Here is a 15,274-nt window from a genome sequence, read left to right as displayed (position 1 = left end):
CCAAGTTACCTTGACGATGAGCCAGGCACTGTTACCACCCAATCCCGTCTGCTGGTTCGGGTGTTATTGCGATTTGCACCCAAGGTATATAATCCAGAGTGCTAAGAGCAATGATTTTGTTTGAATGAACGGGACCCACTCTAGCTACACCACGCTGATTCAAACAAAAACTTAAGATGGCAGCAATGGAATGCAGAGCCCCTCTTCCATTTCCACGGCGGCCCGGGATGTAGAGCAACAGTGGTGGTTGTGTCACTGTCCAAGGAAGAAGGTGAGTGGGGTAAGGGATGGGGGGGGGATGGAGCATTAACTAGAGGGAAGAGGAGGGTGCAGGGACTCGGCAGGGTGGTTAAGAGAGCAGCCTTCAGGTTGTGCGGAATGAGGGCTAGGATCTTGGAATTAAGCAACCAGATTGGCTGGCTCTCCCACCCAGGATATTAATAAAGCTCCTTACATTATATCTTAGTGTACTGGCATAGTCACTTCAGAAACCCACTGGAACATCCTGATAGTAGGCTCTGAGGGGCCAATTGACTCAACAGAACCCTCAAACTCAATGCCCACGTAAGGATCCACACATCATCACTACTATGACATCACTCATGCTGTCAGTCACCAGATGCATGCACTCAGGTTAGCAAACACCTCTCCTACATCAAGGTTATCTCCTTCACAGATATCACAGCTAGCCTGAACATTTTAAAAAAAATCATATAGTGCACAAAGTTTCCAATGATCTGCTGCCATTGAGAAATAACTAGCACCTACTCTAACCGACCATTATCACCTTCATTTACCTTCTTTCCCTGTCCACTTCAACTTTTCACTGGTCTTTTAAGCATGCTTCTATCCTCTAAATCCTTAAAAAAAACCTTCTATCAACCGTCCATTGATTTCCAAATTCTAGTCTATTTCCCTCCTTCCCATTCTCTCCAAACTTCTAGAAGAACAAGTTACTTCTTACCTGGTAACGTTCTTTCGATGGGATGTTCCTCCGACGTATTCCTTATTTTTGATAGATCATCTCCAGCTTGCTGGCCTCGGAAACATTTTTCAGTAGAGGGCGCTGCGCGTCGACGTCCCTCGAGCCGATGTCCCTCGACAGTCTCCGTATCGGCGGCGACATCATCACGCATATAAATAGACTCGCGCAGCGTCCGTTGCTCAGTTCCGTTTTGACGTTAACAGTTGTTTTACATTAATTGGTTATTGACCTTGAAGGAGCATAAGCTGCAACCACAAGAGAAGTATTACTGCGGGGATGGATGGGAGGGGCGATAAGGAATATGTCGGAGGAACATCCCATCGAAAGAACGTTACCAGGTAAGAAGTAACTTGTTCTTCGAAGGGAGTGTGTCCTCCGACGTATTCCTTATCGCCCCTCACATCCAATGTTCTTAGTTAATCCAATCACACAACACTGCTATTGTAGTCTATCAAAGATAAGGAATACATCGGAGGAACATCCCATCGAAAGAACGTTACCAGGTAAGAAGTAACTTGTTCTAAGAAGGGATTGTGTCCTCCAACGTATTCCTTATCTTTGATAGTCTCCCATAGCAGTGTTGTGTAATTGGAGGTGGGAGTAAAAACGCCATGTTTCCTTTTAGGAATGAACAGAATGTAATACTGCTTTGCCAAACCTAGTCTCTTGACTAGAGGAGGAATCCAGGTTGTAAAAAACCTAGTCTCTTGACTAGGGGAGGAATCCAGGTTGTAAAATCTTGTGAAGGTATGTGCGGACGACCATGTGGCAGCCGCACATATATCTCAAATCGGAACCCCTCTTTGGAGGGCCAAAGAGGCTGCGATACCCCTGGTTGAATGAGCCCTAAGATTTTGAGGAGGCTCTTTCCCTGCTAGTTTGTAACATTCCAGAATGGCCAAAATAATCCATCTGGAAATGGTCTGTTTTGTTATCGGTAGTCCCAATTTGTGCCCTGAGTAACCTACGAATAGTTGGTCTGCTTGCCTAATCCTAGCAAGTCTTCTGATGTAAAAGCTTAAAGCCCGCCTTGGGTCCAGACTGTGTAGCCTTTCTTCCTCTTTCCCCGGATGGGGAGGAGGATAGAATGAAGGTAATGTAATTTTCTGAGTGATGTGGAATTCAGAAACCACCTTTGGGAGGAAATTAGGCTTCACCTGTAGGACAACTTTGTCTTTAAGAAAAATTGTATGAGGGGGTTTACAAGATAGAGCTTGTAATTCGCTCACCCTTCTAGCAGATCTTAGTGCCACTAATAAGACAGTTTTAAGGGTGAGAAATCTTAGCGAACAAGAGTGGAGTGGTTCGAAAGGAGTACCCATCAGGAAATTTAAGACTAAATTTAAGTCCCATAAGGGAACTTGGAATGGTCTTGGAGGATAGACATTAGTTAATCCCTTTAGAAATTGTATTACTAAGGGTAATTTGAAATAGGATGGCTCCTCAGCAGTGCGCTTGAAGATCAATAGCGCTGCGAGATAGCCCTTGATAGTGCCAACTTGAAAGCCTGAATTTGCCAAATAGAGTAGAAAGGATAACACCGTTAGTGTACCACATGAAAAGGGGTCGATATTCTCTTCTCTACACCAGCTGCAAAATTTGTTCCAACTGCAGCGGTATAAAGACTTTGTTGCTGGCCTTCTGGCCGAAAGCAACACCTCCATAACGTCATCAGGGAGGTCCCAATCCTTGTATCTCAACCTTTCAGAAGCCAAGCGTGAAGGTTGAGGGTTCTGATGTCTGGATGGAGAACCTGACCTCCCTTCTGTGAGAGAAGATTTACCCTTGAGTGGAAGGTGAATTGGAGGGCAGATGGACATGTCTAGAAGGTCCGGGTACCACGTTCTCCTGGCCCAGTCTGGGGCAATTAGGATCATGGTCCTCCGGAATCTTCTCAACCTCCTGATCATTTGAGGAATGACAAGGACTGGTGGAAATGCGTACAGGAGTGGAAACTCCCAGTCCACTACGAACGCATCCCCTAGAGCTCCTCTCGGGGGAAATTCCCTTGAACAGAACAGATCGCACTTCCTGTTGGTTCTGGTGGCGAACAGATCCACTTGAGGGGTTCCCCAAAGGGCGAAGATCTCCTGAAGGACTTCCTGAGCTAGTTCCCACTCGTGGGAGACTGTGCCTGCCTGCTCAGAGCGTCCGCCGTCAAGTTCTTCTCTCCGGCTAGGTGAACCGCCGATAGAGAGATTCCTTCTTGAATTGCCCAAAACCAGAGCTGCATTGCCTCTCTGCACAGTGGCAGTGATCCCACGCCTCCTTTTTTGTTGAGGTAGTGCATGGCCACTGTGTTGTCCCTCATTATCAGGACATTTTTTCCCTGTACTGATGGTAGGAAAGCTATCAGCGCTAGTCTGATCGCTCTCAGCTCCAATAGGTTGATGTGTAGTCTGGACTCCGATGGAGACCAACGGCCGCTGATGGTCAAGTCGTTGGCATGGGCTCCCCACCCTGTGAGTGAGGCGTCCGTGACTACTGTTATCTCCGGCCATGGTTGCCAAAACAGTTCTCCTTTCAAAATATTCTCTCGATAAGCCCACCATTGAAGGTCTCGGGCTACCTTGTCTGGAATCCGAAGGAGATCTGTCATTTTTCCTGAGAACTGCGACCACTGGGTTCTTAGTGCCCACTGGAGTGATCTCATTCTCAGGCGAGCCTCTGGCACAAGGAAGATGCAGGATGCCATGAGGCCTAGCAACCTCAAAAAGTCGAAGGCTGGGAGATGTTGGGCATTTTGAAACTTGGTGACCATCTGCAGAATATCTTGAGCCCTCACCTCTGGTGGCAAGGCTTTTCCCAGAGAAGTGTCCAGGACCGCTCTGATGAGCTGAAGCCTCTGTGATGGTATCATATGTGACTTCTTTAAATTGAGGGAGAAGCCCAGTTTGTGAAGGAAGTGGCAGACATAATCTAGCTGGATCTGAGCTTGTTCCGAAGATACAGCCCTGATCAGCCAATCGTCCAGGTAGGGGTAGACGTGAATCCCTCCCTTCCTTAAACTTGCCGCCACTACCGACATTAACTTGGTGAAGACCCTCGGGGCGGAGGTCAGCCCAAATGGCAGAACTCACAATTGATAATGGGAGCCGCCAATTGCAAACCTCAGGTATTTCCTTTGTTTGAGATGGATTGGCACATGGAAATAAGCATCCTGGAGGTCCAGAGATACCAGCCAGTCCTGGAGCTGGAGGGCCTGAAGGATCTGAGAGATAGTTACCATCTTGAACTTGTCCTTCCTGAGGAACTTGTTCAATTCTCGTAAATCCAAGATAGGTCTCAGTCCTCCATCTTTCTTCGGTATGAGAAAGTAGGGGGAGTACCAGCCCTTGTTCCTCTCTGCTACAGGTACCAGTTCTATGGCACCTTTCTCTAGCAGGTCTACAATTTCCTGCAAGAGGAGTGGATCTGGAACTTTCAGAGAGCTGTCCCCGGTGGATGACTTTGAGGGATGCGTAGAAAAGGCAGGCAGTAACCTTGGGCAACTGTCTCCAATGCCCAAGCATCTGACATAATAGCCTGCCATTCCATCAGATGTTGAGTTAACCTGTCCCCTACTGGTGTCTTGTGAGGAGAGTCCTCAGAGCGGTTTGGAGGCGGCTAATGCAGATGCCGAGGGTAAAGAGGTACCTGCTGCTGCTGCGGCTTTTGTATTTTTATCCCATCCACCTCAGGTGAATTTTTTCTGACCCCTTTGAACCGGCTGTCCTCTGCCTCTTCCGAATGCGGAATAGAAGCAAAAGGACTTAACTCTCCAAGAGGTTTCTGAGGGGTGATATGGTGTCTGACGGATTGCAGCCCAGGGATTTTGCAGCTGCCTTTGATGTTTGAAGCTTTTCTAAACTGTCATCCACCTTCTTACCAAACAAAGAAGAGCCGTCAAAGGGCATATTCAAGAGTCTGCTTTGCACATCTGGAGCAAAATCAGACTTTCGCAACCTAGGAAAAGTCTCCGGGTTGTTGTACTTGCCGCCATGGCCCTGCTGATGCTGTAAGCCGATTTACTACCTGATGAAGTTGCTGCCTGAACAACCAGACTCTCCGGAGTTGGGTGTTTGGATAAATATACAGGGTCAGCAGAAGACACCCTATACTTGGCTGATAATTTTTTGTTAATCGCCGGGATAACCTCAGGGGTTTCCCAGTTTGCCAATATTTTCCTTTGTAATGCCACATGAAATGGCACCACAGGATCCTCCTGTGGACCTTTAACCAAAATATCTGTGAGGTCGTCTTGCTGAAAAGCAGGTGAAGGTGTAGACCACCACATAAACTCTATTATCCTTGCCATCAAGGTTATATGAGGGGTTTCAGCATGTTCCCCTGGTCTGGTTTGGAAAATTCCACTTCTGGGGAAGTGTCCAACCCACTTGCTTCATGTAAGGATTCTTGGAGGTCCTTAAACCTAACTTCCTCAGAGGTAAATTCCTCTAGTACTGGAGTTGCAGATCCCTGCAACTCAAAAGGTCTCTCCTGATCCGAATTCTCCCCTTCTTCATAAATAGATGCTAAGGCTCTGGAATGATCAGATCTTGGAAATGGTATAAATCCCATTTCCAAAGCCGAAGGGGCTAAATTCGTCATAATTGGCTGAGAAAATGTCAACGTCGTCGAGACGGACGTTGAAGGCTTCGAAGCCATCGAAAAAGGCGTTGAGAAAGTTGGTAGAGGCCTCGAGGAACTCGAGAGTATCGGAATTCTACACTAAGTTGTCGATGACATTCTCGTGATCGAGGCTCTGGGTATGGCCACTGGCTGTGAGGTGGCCGTGGGTTTGTCCTTTCTCGGCGTCGACGTCGGCGTCAAAGACGTCGTCGAATCAACTGACCTGTGCGTCGAAGAACCCTTCGATAATGGCGTAGAAGACGCAGATCTATGCGTCGAAGGGATCTTCGACAATGGAGTCGAAGACGCAACCTTGCCTTTACTCGAGGGTTTGTGACGCTCTCGAGTAGCTTCTTTCGCGGGGTACTGCGACTCGCAGCATTTTGATTTTTTGGGTCTTTCACCCAGGGTATCACCCTCAGCAGTCTTCGAGGGGGTCGAGGCCACTTTCTCGAAGACGCTAAGCATCTTTTTCCTGAATTCCTCCCACTCAGCCTGAGAACTATGTTTTGTGGGGCAGGAGACCCTTTTCGGGGAAACGGAAGAAGAAGAAGACGAGGAAGGGGATCTTCGACGTCTCTTTTTTGAATACTTAGATCTCGAAGAGTGATGGGAACTGCTTTGAGACCTAGAACGAGAATGTCTTTTGTGATGGCGAGGAGACGAATGTCTCGACTCCGCCGAGGAAACTTTTGAAGAAGTTTTAACTGCCTTTCCTCTCTCGAGCTTCCCCTTACGCTCCTTCAAGGCTTTAGCCGTCATGGACATGCAGTCCTCGCACTCCGAACAATTGTGCTCGACTCCCAGGCACCACAAACATATCCTGTAAGGTTCCGTCAATGACATTTTCTTTCCACAGTCTCGACATTTTTTGAAGCCGGACCGTGGAGTCGTCGGTTCGGATGAGGAAGCCATCGAGTACGAGTCGGCATTGACGAGGAATAATGAAGTATATATGAATGAAGTACTGAGCAACGATATTCTGAGGCCCCACAAAGCGCAGAAAAACAGAACTGAGCAACGGACGCTGCGCTAGTCTATTTATACGGGTGATGACGTCGGTGCCGATATGGAGGCTGTCGAGGGACATCGGCTCGAGGGACATCGACGCGCAGCGCCCACTACTGAAAAACTTTTCTGAGGCCAGCAAGCAGGAGATGATATATCAAAGATAAGGAATACATCAGAGGACACAATCCCTTCGAAAGAGCTGTTTATTCCCTGATCTGGACTCACTTAAAACTACACTCCTTACTGCCCCAAACCAAATCTGGCTTTTGCCCTACTCACTCCACTGAAACGACTCTCCTTCACGTCACCAATTCCCTCCTTTCTTCTCGGCACAACAAATCCTCTTCTATTCTCATTCTCTTGGACCTTTCTGTAGCTTTTGACACAGGTAATCACTACATTCTGTTTTCTGCCCTTACAGCTCTAGCATTCTCTGACCATGTTATTCGCTAGTTTGACTCATATCTTTCCGATTGCACCTATTCTGTCTCCTGGGCGGGTAAAACTTCCTCTCCCCACTTTCTCTGTTACGGGGTCCCCCAAGACACTATGCATGGCACATTGCTCTCTGTTGAGTTTTTAGTTTCTGCTTGTCTCTCAGTTGTGCAATCTTGAACGTCATCTCGCTTTCTTCATCTTAATTCCTCTAAAATTCTTCTTACCTCCATCCACTCCTTCCCTGCCCCTCCCTCCCGCAGTTCTTCCCTTCCCTCCTTCCTTGCTCTCTTTCTCTTCTTCTGCATGTAATCTTGGTATTATCTTTGACGCTTGTCCTTTTTCTTCTCACATTTTTGCAACTGCCCACATCTGCTGTTTCCATCTCTATAACATTAGTCAGATTCACCCCTTCATGTCTTTTCATGAAGCAAAATTCCTTATTACGTCCAGGGCCGTCGCAAGGGGGCAGAGGGGGCAAACTGCCCAAGCCTCGCGCTGGAGGGGCTCACAGCACTCTCCCGTTGCATGAGGTAAAGCAGCAGAGTTTGAATCACTACCCATCCATATTTCACAGACAGTCTGTGATTTCTACGTTAGGGATGTTTGCATGGACAACAGATCTCTGACTGGGCAGCTGTGGAGGAAAGCCTAACTTGTCACCACTCACAGACAACCAGGCTCTCTTCTGTTGGTCGTAGCAGGCAGGTGGTTGGTCAGAAGTTAAACAGACATTTCCCAACTGTCCAATCAGCAGTTGCCTCTTGGCCTGACACTAGTCCCTAGGGTGGGGCTAAGGATTTCTGTTAGAATGGAGGCGGGAAAGGACTGTGGAATTTACCATGGTACGGATGACCCTCGTAGGGCCTGCGCATCACTGTTAGCTGTCCATCAGGTACCTGCCAGATTCATAGCTGCAGCCTGTCTCTTCATATGGAAGAACCATGTTGCTGTGTCGCAAGGATGAAGAGAAACAGCAGAAGGAGCTGATGAGGAAACCTAAGGAGGAGTGAAGTGCTGCTGTCAGTGGTGACCTTCTGGGCAGATGGCTGGATCGCCTTGCCCATAACGACATCCATAAAATCATCTTGGGCAGCAACTGCTCTAGGGCTCCTGGCCTTGATGGCATTTGCAGCATGTTCATCAAGAGGGATGCTGATCATTGGGCTATTGAATTAGACTGCATTTTCCGACGAATCAGTGAAGCCAGGTTATTCCATCTTCCTGGTGTGATAGCATTATTGTGCCTGTCTGGAAGAAGGGGGCCCGCACCAACCCGTATAATTACTGCCTCCTTGCTATGATTGATGCTTCCTCTAAAATCATTGCCCGTATGCTCCTTGGTTAACTTTGGGCTTTGGCGGTGACAGCTAACCTCATCAAGCCTAACCAAACTTGATTCCAAAAGGCACTTAGCACTATGACTAATTCCCCTGCCCTCCAAACCGTTACTCAACAGGCCTGACTTACCCGAAAGTGCACAGTCTATGCAGCGTTTATCGATTATAGGGCAGCGTTTGACTTGGTTAATCGCAAAAAACTGTGATGCAAACTTTCTGCTTGGAACATTCCCGAGGTTTATTGGCTATGATTATACATTTTCATACTGATACTTGAGTTAAAGTCCAACAGGGCAATACCTCTCCCTGGATCCCCATTCTACGTGGTCTAAAGCAAGGATGTAGATTGGCCCCTCTTTTGTTTAACCTATATCTTGCCAATATGGGAGCAGTTTTTGCGAATCCCGTTTCGATCCCCCCAAGTTGGGCAATTTCCCCCTCCAATGGATGGGGTTTGCTGACGATATTATTCTGTTGGATTTAACCCCTATTGGTCTTCAGGCTGCCTTAGAGGCCTTGAAGTCTTCTTATGATGCCTTACAATTGGTGGATCACCGTACCATGGCACTTGGAGGAGAACAATCTCGAGTACAGGAGCATACATATCTGGGTGTCCTCTTTGATATCGGCCTACGTGGCAATCTTCATCTAGATCACGCCAGATTTGGGCGTTCCCATGTTTTGGGGGTCCTGGGAAAAATGGCATGGTTGGGTGGAGGTTACTCCTTAGGGATTTTGGTCAGATTATTTCTGGCAAAGATCAGCCCCATGTTAATGCACAATGCCGTTCTGTGGCAGTCCGGTAACATGGCGGGAGTAATCAAACTGGAGTCTTTCCTACTCAAGAGTTTGCTTCGGCTTCCTACTGGGATTCAATTCCTGACCATACTTTTGGAGTTTGGCATCTTTTCTTGCATGGCAAAACTCCAGTTGTCTTCCCTGAATCTTCTTTGCCAACTTGCCAATGCAGAGGTTGGTACTCTGAACTCTGCTATCTATCATGCCTGTTGTACTAAAATCCATAGTATGCAGGGCAGTGCCATCCATAGCTTGGTCACGACCAGAAATAAATGGTTGGCTCTGGTCCCGGGTGCTACCTTGAGTTGGCCTTTTCCTCAGTTTATAGCCGCCATGAAAGTGGCTGTCTACAGTAATTTTCGTGAGCAATACATGGCGCAACTGGCTTCTATGTCAAAAAGCTGCATATTTTTCTAATACATTTCTGCATGCCCTGGGCCACCTAATTAAAGTAACCAATTTTTAGGCAACTCATTGGTCTGGGACTACCTTAAATTCAAAATTCATTCCCTCAAGAGTTTTGAAATTACGGGGGCTTGGTTACATATCCCTGGACCGGCCAGGATGTACCGTCTCTGTGGCTGTGGTGCCCTGGAATCGGTTCAGCAACTGTTAAGCCACTGCGACTTTCTGTGCAGACATAAAAGAGCGGCATGTGTGGCTGTGGGCATAAACACTTACCTCATCGCTGAGGACATTTGGGCCCTGTTTTCAGGGGGGGGAACCATGATCCTTGTATATTATCTTTTTCACCCTTTTTTGGAGGAAGATAGCTAGTATCTTGGAGAGTCTGTAATAATGTCTTGGGAAGGCGCTTTGATTTTACCTATCCACGGTTGGGTTTCGGCGAATGCTTTGTAATGGGTACTAGTGTACTAATGCACAATCAGATTGGCAGTGGGAATATTGTTTTGGAATTTTAATTGATGCATTATGTTCAACTGTGATAAGCAGTTAGCCAATTATATTGTGAACTGATGTATGTGCCTAAAGCTGTTGAAATATACGGCTATATGACACGGTAATAAAAAATAAATTAAAAAAAACATCTAAGGTATAGAGAGGGGCACTGGAAAGAGCCTGGACTCACAGTTGGCATTTACGAGGGAATAAATTAATAGGCCTCAGCTGCAGAAAGGGGGACTGACCAGTGGATTCCCTGGGCCGCATTGTCGGGTGCCAAGTGTCCCCTAATGAGAATATATGCCTGGAGGAGAGGGCATGGGTACTACGATGCTGCCACACAGGTCACGCGTTTTTTCAGAAGGTGGATGCCGTTCCAGTTAGCTGTTCAAGGCCGGGATTTAAAAATAAAATGGGTTAATGTATTTTAAATCCAGTGTCAATATTTTAAACAAGGTCATCCGGTTTCTGCGACACGTACCCACTACTGGACCACATTGGGATACAATTAACTTTTCAATACAGATGATTGTGTTTAAAAGGTGCACGTATTGTATACTCTGTTATCATGGAATAAGTACGCATCCTGAGCAAGCTGCTCCTTGCCACCGAACCTACGATCGCAATCAGAGGCAAGCCCCATCGGCTGGCGCGCTCGCGATCGACTTTGTCACCATGATCCTGGGTGGCTGCGTCTGTATTACAGCATCGGCCGCTCGTAACCATGGTTACTGATAAAACTGTTGTTCGCGCACGAATTGACCTAGTCTGCCCGTTTTTTCGGGGTGTGCGCATATAACGCGATGTGCCAGAAACAGATACAGAGGGGGGAGCCCCCCCAGCCCCGAACTACTGATAGAAATGATCACTAGTACCCACAATAGAACGCACCAAAAAAATGTGGTTTTCCAGCAGCTTTTGAGGGAATGTCCTGACACAAACCCATATTGTGTCTTACAGGATCCCACAGATACATTGTTCCAGCCGAGCATAATAGAAATCTGGCTGACAGCATCTGACCAACAGAGCTGCAACAAAGGAATAACCTGCTCCGGGTGTCCAAATGAGTCTCCAGTTGCCAAAATGAAAATACTGTCCTTTTTAATGTTAACGGTATTATCTAATTCACTTAGAATGAAATCGCACAAAAAGCCCACTTATATGAGTGACAAAATGACTAATATTGACCTCATGATTATAAAACCTACCTTGGTTTTCTTTCCTTTAGGTAGATGGGATGACGGCTTCCCAGACCCCTCCCAATTCCTGATCTCATCAAACTAGGCACAAATCACGGTCCTGAAAAAGATGAATCACAATCATCGAAACCGATCAACCTCTTTTTAACTAAGGATATTCCAAGAAATCAACCAGGGATACCCCCTGAACAAGATTAAACAGCACCCTGTTGTGGAAGAATTTCTTCCCCCCAAAAAACCTTGTGCTATGGACTCCCATACCAGAATTGAATTGGAGTGGTAATATATAAAGTATAATATACCACAAATACAATACTGGATAACAAATTCAAAAGAATCCAGATTCAAACAAATAGATCACCAGAAGGGAGAAAATAACAACGGAATGGTTTCTACTGAATCCTTTTTTAACAATCACTAGGTGATCCATGACTTGGGGACCACACACTTCTCACGAAGGTCAATAAAAGAAAGAAGGTCCCATGACCTATGAAAAAAGTTCCTCTCTGAAATGTGGCCCCAAGTTCCTCTGAGACACAAACCCCAACCCTACCACCCAACGGGGAGAAGATCCGCACACCCCATCCCTAAGAACAGAAGCCCACATATGTAACAAGGGCTCCATCGTAAGAAATTTTCTCTGAGGCCCCACATTAAATGGTATCCAGAAAATAAACAGTCGCCACGCTGAAAAAGTGGATTCCACGAAGTGTTCATGTGTGTTAAAACATTTCCAAAATAACACTTCAGGTTAAACTATGAAGTAAAAACTCATCTGCTCCCTCAGTGTTTTTCACCAGTGCCCTTAGGGACCACTACACACAATTAAGACTACAAGTGGTAATACAAGTTCACCTTTGGTACAAGCCTGTACTACACTGTTAAAGTGGTAGCAGTAGCCGAGCAGCCAGACTTATCTCAAGAGTAAATGAGCAGTAGTAGAGATTACACAAAGGACCACAATTCCTGTGACTCAAGTAAACACTGACTCAAGGTTTCAGGTAAAAAATATAAGTACATTTATTTTAAACCATCTGTTCACAAAACACTTCACCTCTATAAATTCAAAACCACACGTAAAATACACTACACACAACCAATTCCACTTGTTCCAGCAAATTCAAGGTAAGTACATTAGGATTTGACAGACGAGTGTTGCGATACTAACGCGTGCCCGCGAATAGCAATGCTCACGAAGTTCAAACATACTTTGTACTTTAGAATTTCAAACAATGGAAAAGTGGATAAAATCGGAGGACTCGTTCAAAGATACAGATTGAAGTCAATAGGCCTGCGCCAGTGTCAATGGAGCAGATGACGAGGATCACACGTTGAACAGTTCGAGATTCGAGACGCCAAGAGTACTTAGATATTGTCAGATGGAAGGAAAAGTTATAAGAGGGAAGGAAGAAAGGGCAAATCTTCGAGGAGAAAAAGGGATCAACCCGATTCCGGATGGTCAGACAGAGAGAGAACAACCTAATGTGGAAAGTACCTTATTCCGTTGGAGAAAAGCTGGTGCCACACCAGTTGTTCCTGGTAGTTCCTGCAGGCTCACGGTTCCTGCGGCTTCAGTCGTGGGGACAAGAAGAAGGATGTCTGGAGCGATCTGCACTACCCAGGGATGAGGCCAGCAGCTGCGAAAAAGACAACGATGAATAAAAGGTGAGTTCCTTTAAATCAGGACAGGGCTCTTCTGATGGCTATCCGTACCACTACAGCACAGCAGTGATTTCGATCCAGGAGAGAATTCTCTGACTGAAGAAAGGGTGAGCTGGTTGATCCCACCAGGCTCAAGGGAAGAAGACTCCGGACTAGATCTTCTCTTGTCGTTGAAGGGTAGATAGCTCAGGACTGCAGCAGGGCTTCACCAGGACTCGGGGTTGCAGCAGCCGTGTTCTTCTTCGCTTCTCTTCGGTTCTTTGCAATTCCGGTGGCGACTCTGCCTTCTAGCCCAAGAGTCCTGCCTTTTATGACAAAATCCCCCATTCATACAGGCTGGCTGTCAATCACTCAGGAGGGGCGTTGGCCAGCCCGGACAACCACCTTAGCCAACCAACACAAAGTGCGACTTGGGTCTCCAAGGAGACCCTGTGCAGGGGGTGACTACATCCCTCCCTCACATTCATCCCACCCAGGCACCCAGACGCCAAAGGAGGGCTTCTGGTCAGAGACTGCCAAAGGTCGGCGAACAAAGGAGGCAAACCTAGTTTGCCGTGCAAAGAAAAGATCCAAGAAGGATGTTAACAAAAAGAAATGGCGATTAAACCCAACTGGAGCCGAAATAAAAAGTATTTGGGCAAGCGGGTTTAAAGTTTGAGGCTACTAAAATAGCCTAAAACGTTACCATATTATGTAATATAATTGCAGTAGGAAAATTAGGGTAGATACCACTGCCCCCAGTCAAGTCTTAATGTTAAGGGAGCGAAACAATGCTCCAGGAGGCACAGATAAAAAGGGCTCAGAACTAACCCTTTCCAATACTCCATATAAGATGGGGTGTACTGAATCCATGGTAAAAGTGACTAAGTAAAGTTAATGGCAACTTTACCCTTTTCTGGGGGACAGTAGTCAACCACAGAAAATGGAGTCAGTGGGAAGTCTAAGAGACAACCCTGTGTCACTGCACTGAAGGTGCGGTATAACACACAAAGAGTGGGGCTACTGAAGTGGTGTACTCCAGAGTCCACAATCACAAAAACAGTTGAAATACACATGGCAAAACACAGGTAAGAGTGGGGGAAAAGCTCACACTCTTACCAGGTGGAAAAAATAAACTCCAGAAATCCAGCAAAGCTCCTGAGGGACTCACTCGGTAAGGGAAATTAGCCGTAGAATGAGAATTCTCCTTAACACTTCTCTATTCTAGATTAGCTGTAGAGGGCACCGAGAGGAAGAGGGTAGATTAAGGAAGAGCTATTGCAGTAGTCAAGCCAAGAGAGTACCAGAGCTCTAGAGGCATATGGTCCCTGGGCTTGAGGCCAAGGATAAGTCTTGCAGTCCTATTCTGGATTAGTTGAAGGGGGCGAAGGGAGGATGTAGGCAGATTGAGGAAGAGGCTGTTGCAGTAGTCCAGCCTAGAGAGTTGCAACTAATACGTGCATGCAAACTGTAAACAGGACATGGTACTTTACGGATGCGTCATGGAATAGCTCTCCAGAAGCCTCTCTGCAAAACCATTAATCAGTTAATAATTGGACACTTATGACAGACTCCTTTGTCCTGCTCACATTAGACCCAGCAGATGATTGATTTTTATGAGAGAATAGGGTTGAAGGGTGCCAGCTAAAAGATGAATTTTCTTTTGAGGCTCAGTGATAAATCAGAAGTACCTGAAAGACGCAGGGAAACCCTACACTCTAAGTCAATTAATCACATATTACTAACACTTCATAGTTATATAACATAGCAGGAAAGCATAAGACTACCTAATAAAAGCTAAAAAGAACATATCAATATTTTTCATTCAAAGTGCAACATTCAACCTCTATCTACACTCAGTGTGAATCATACATGTGAACAATTACTAAAAAACATACCGACAAACTACAACATTAAGACGTGCGACATACAACTTGTCACCACCAACAAACTTATTGTTTTAGTATAAAACACAGCAATAGAAATATTTCATATGATCTAATTCAGGGGTGGATCGAAGCACAATTATTCTAACAGATCACATCCCCTTTGAGGTTTCTTAACCGCTTTCGACATCAAAGACTAGTTTTGTCCACGTCCTCATCAGGAGATTAATGGAAGTTTGCTAAAAGAGAAGAAAATCAGTGCATAAATTAAATGTATTGACCTATCATAATGCTGAATACAACAACAAATGATGTCCTTGCCACATGCAACCCACATGATAAAATTATTTAAAACACACTGGAATTTAGTGGTGGCACGTCCGTTCCAAAATATACAGGCGTGCCCATCCCTAGAGAGTTGACCCAGAGCGGAAGGTTAGTGAGGCCCAAAGAGAGTGATAAATC

This window comes from Ambystoma mexicanum, chromosome 3q, assembly GCF_040938575.1.
Source record: "Ambystoma mexicanum isolate Mex_15411 chromosome 3q, UKY_AmexF1_1, whole genome shotgun sequence".
Classification (NCBI taxonomy): Eukaryota; Metazoa; Chordata; class Amphibia; order Caudata; family Ambystomatidae; genus Ambystoma; species Ambystoma mexicanum.
The sequence above is the reverse complement of the archived record's forward strand: the minus strand, read 5'-3'. Positions refer to the sequence as shown.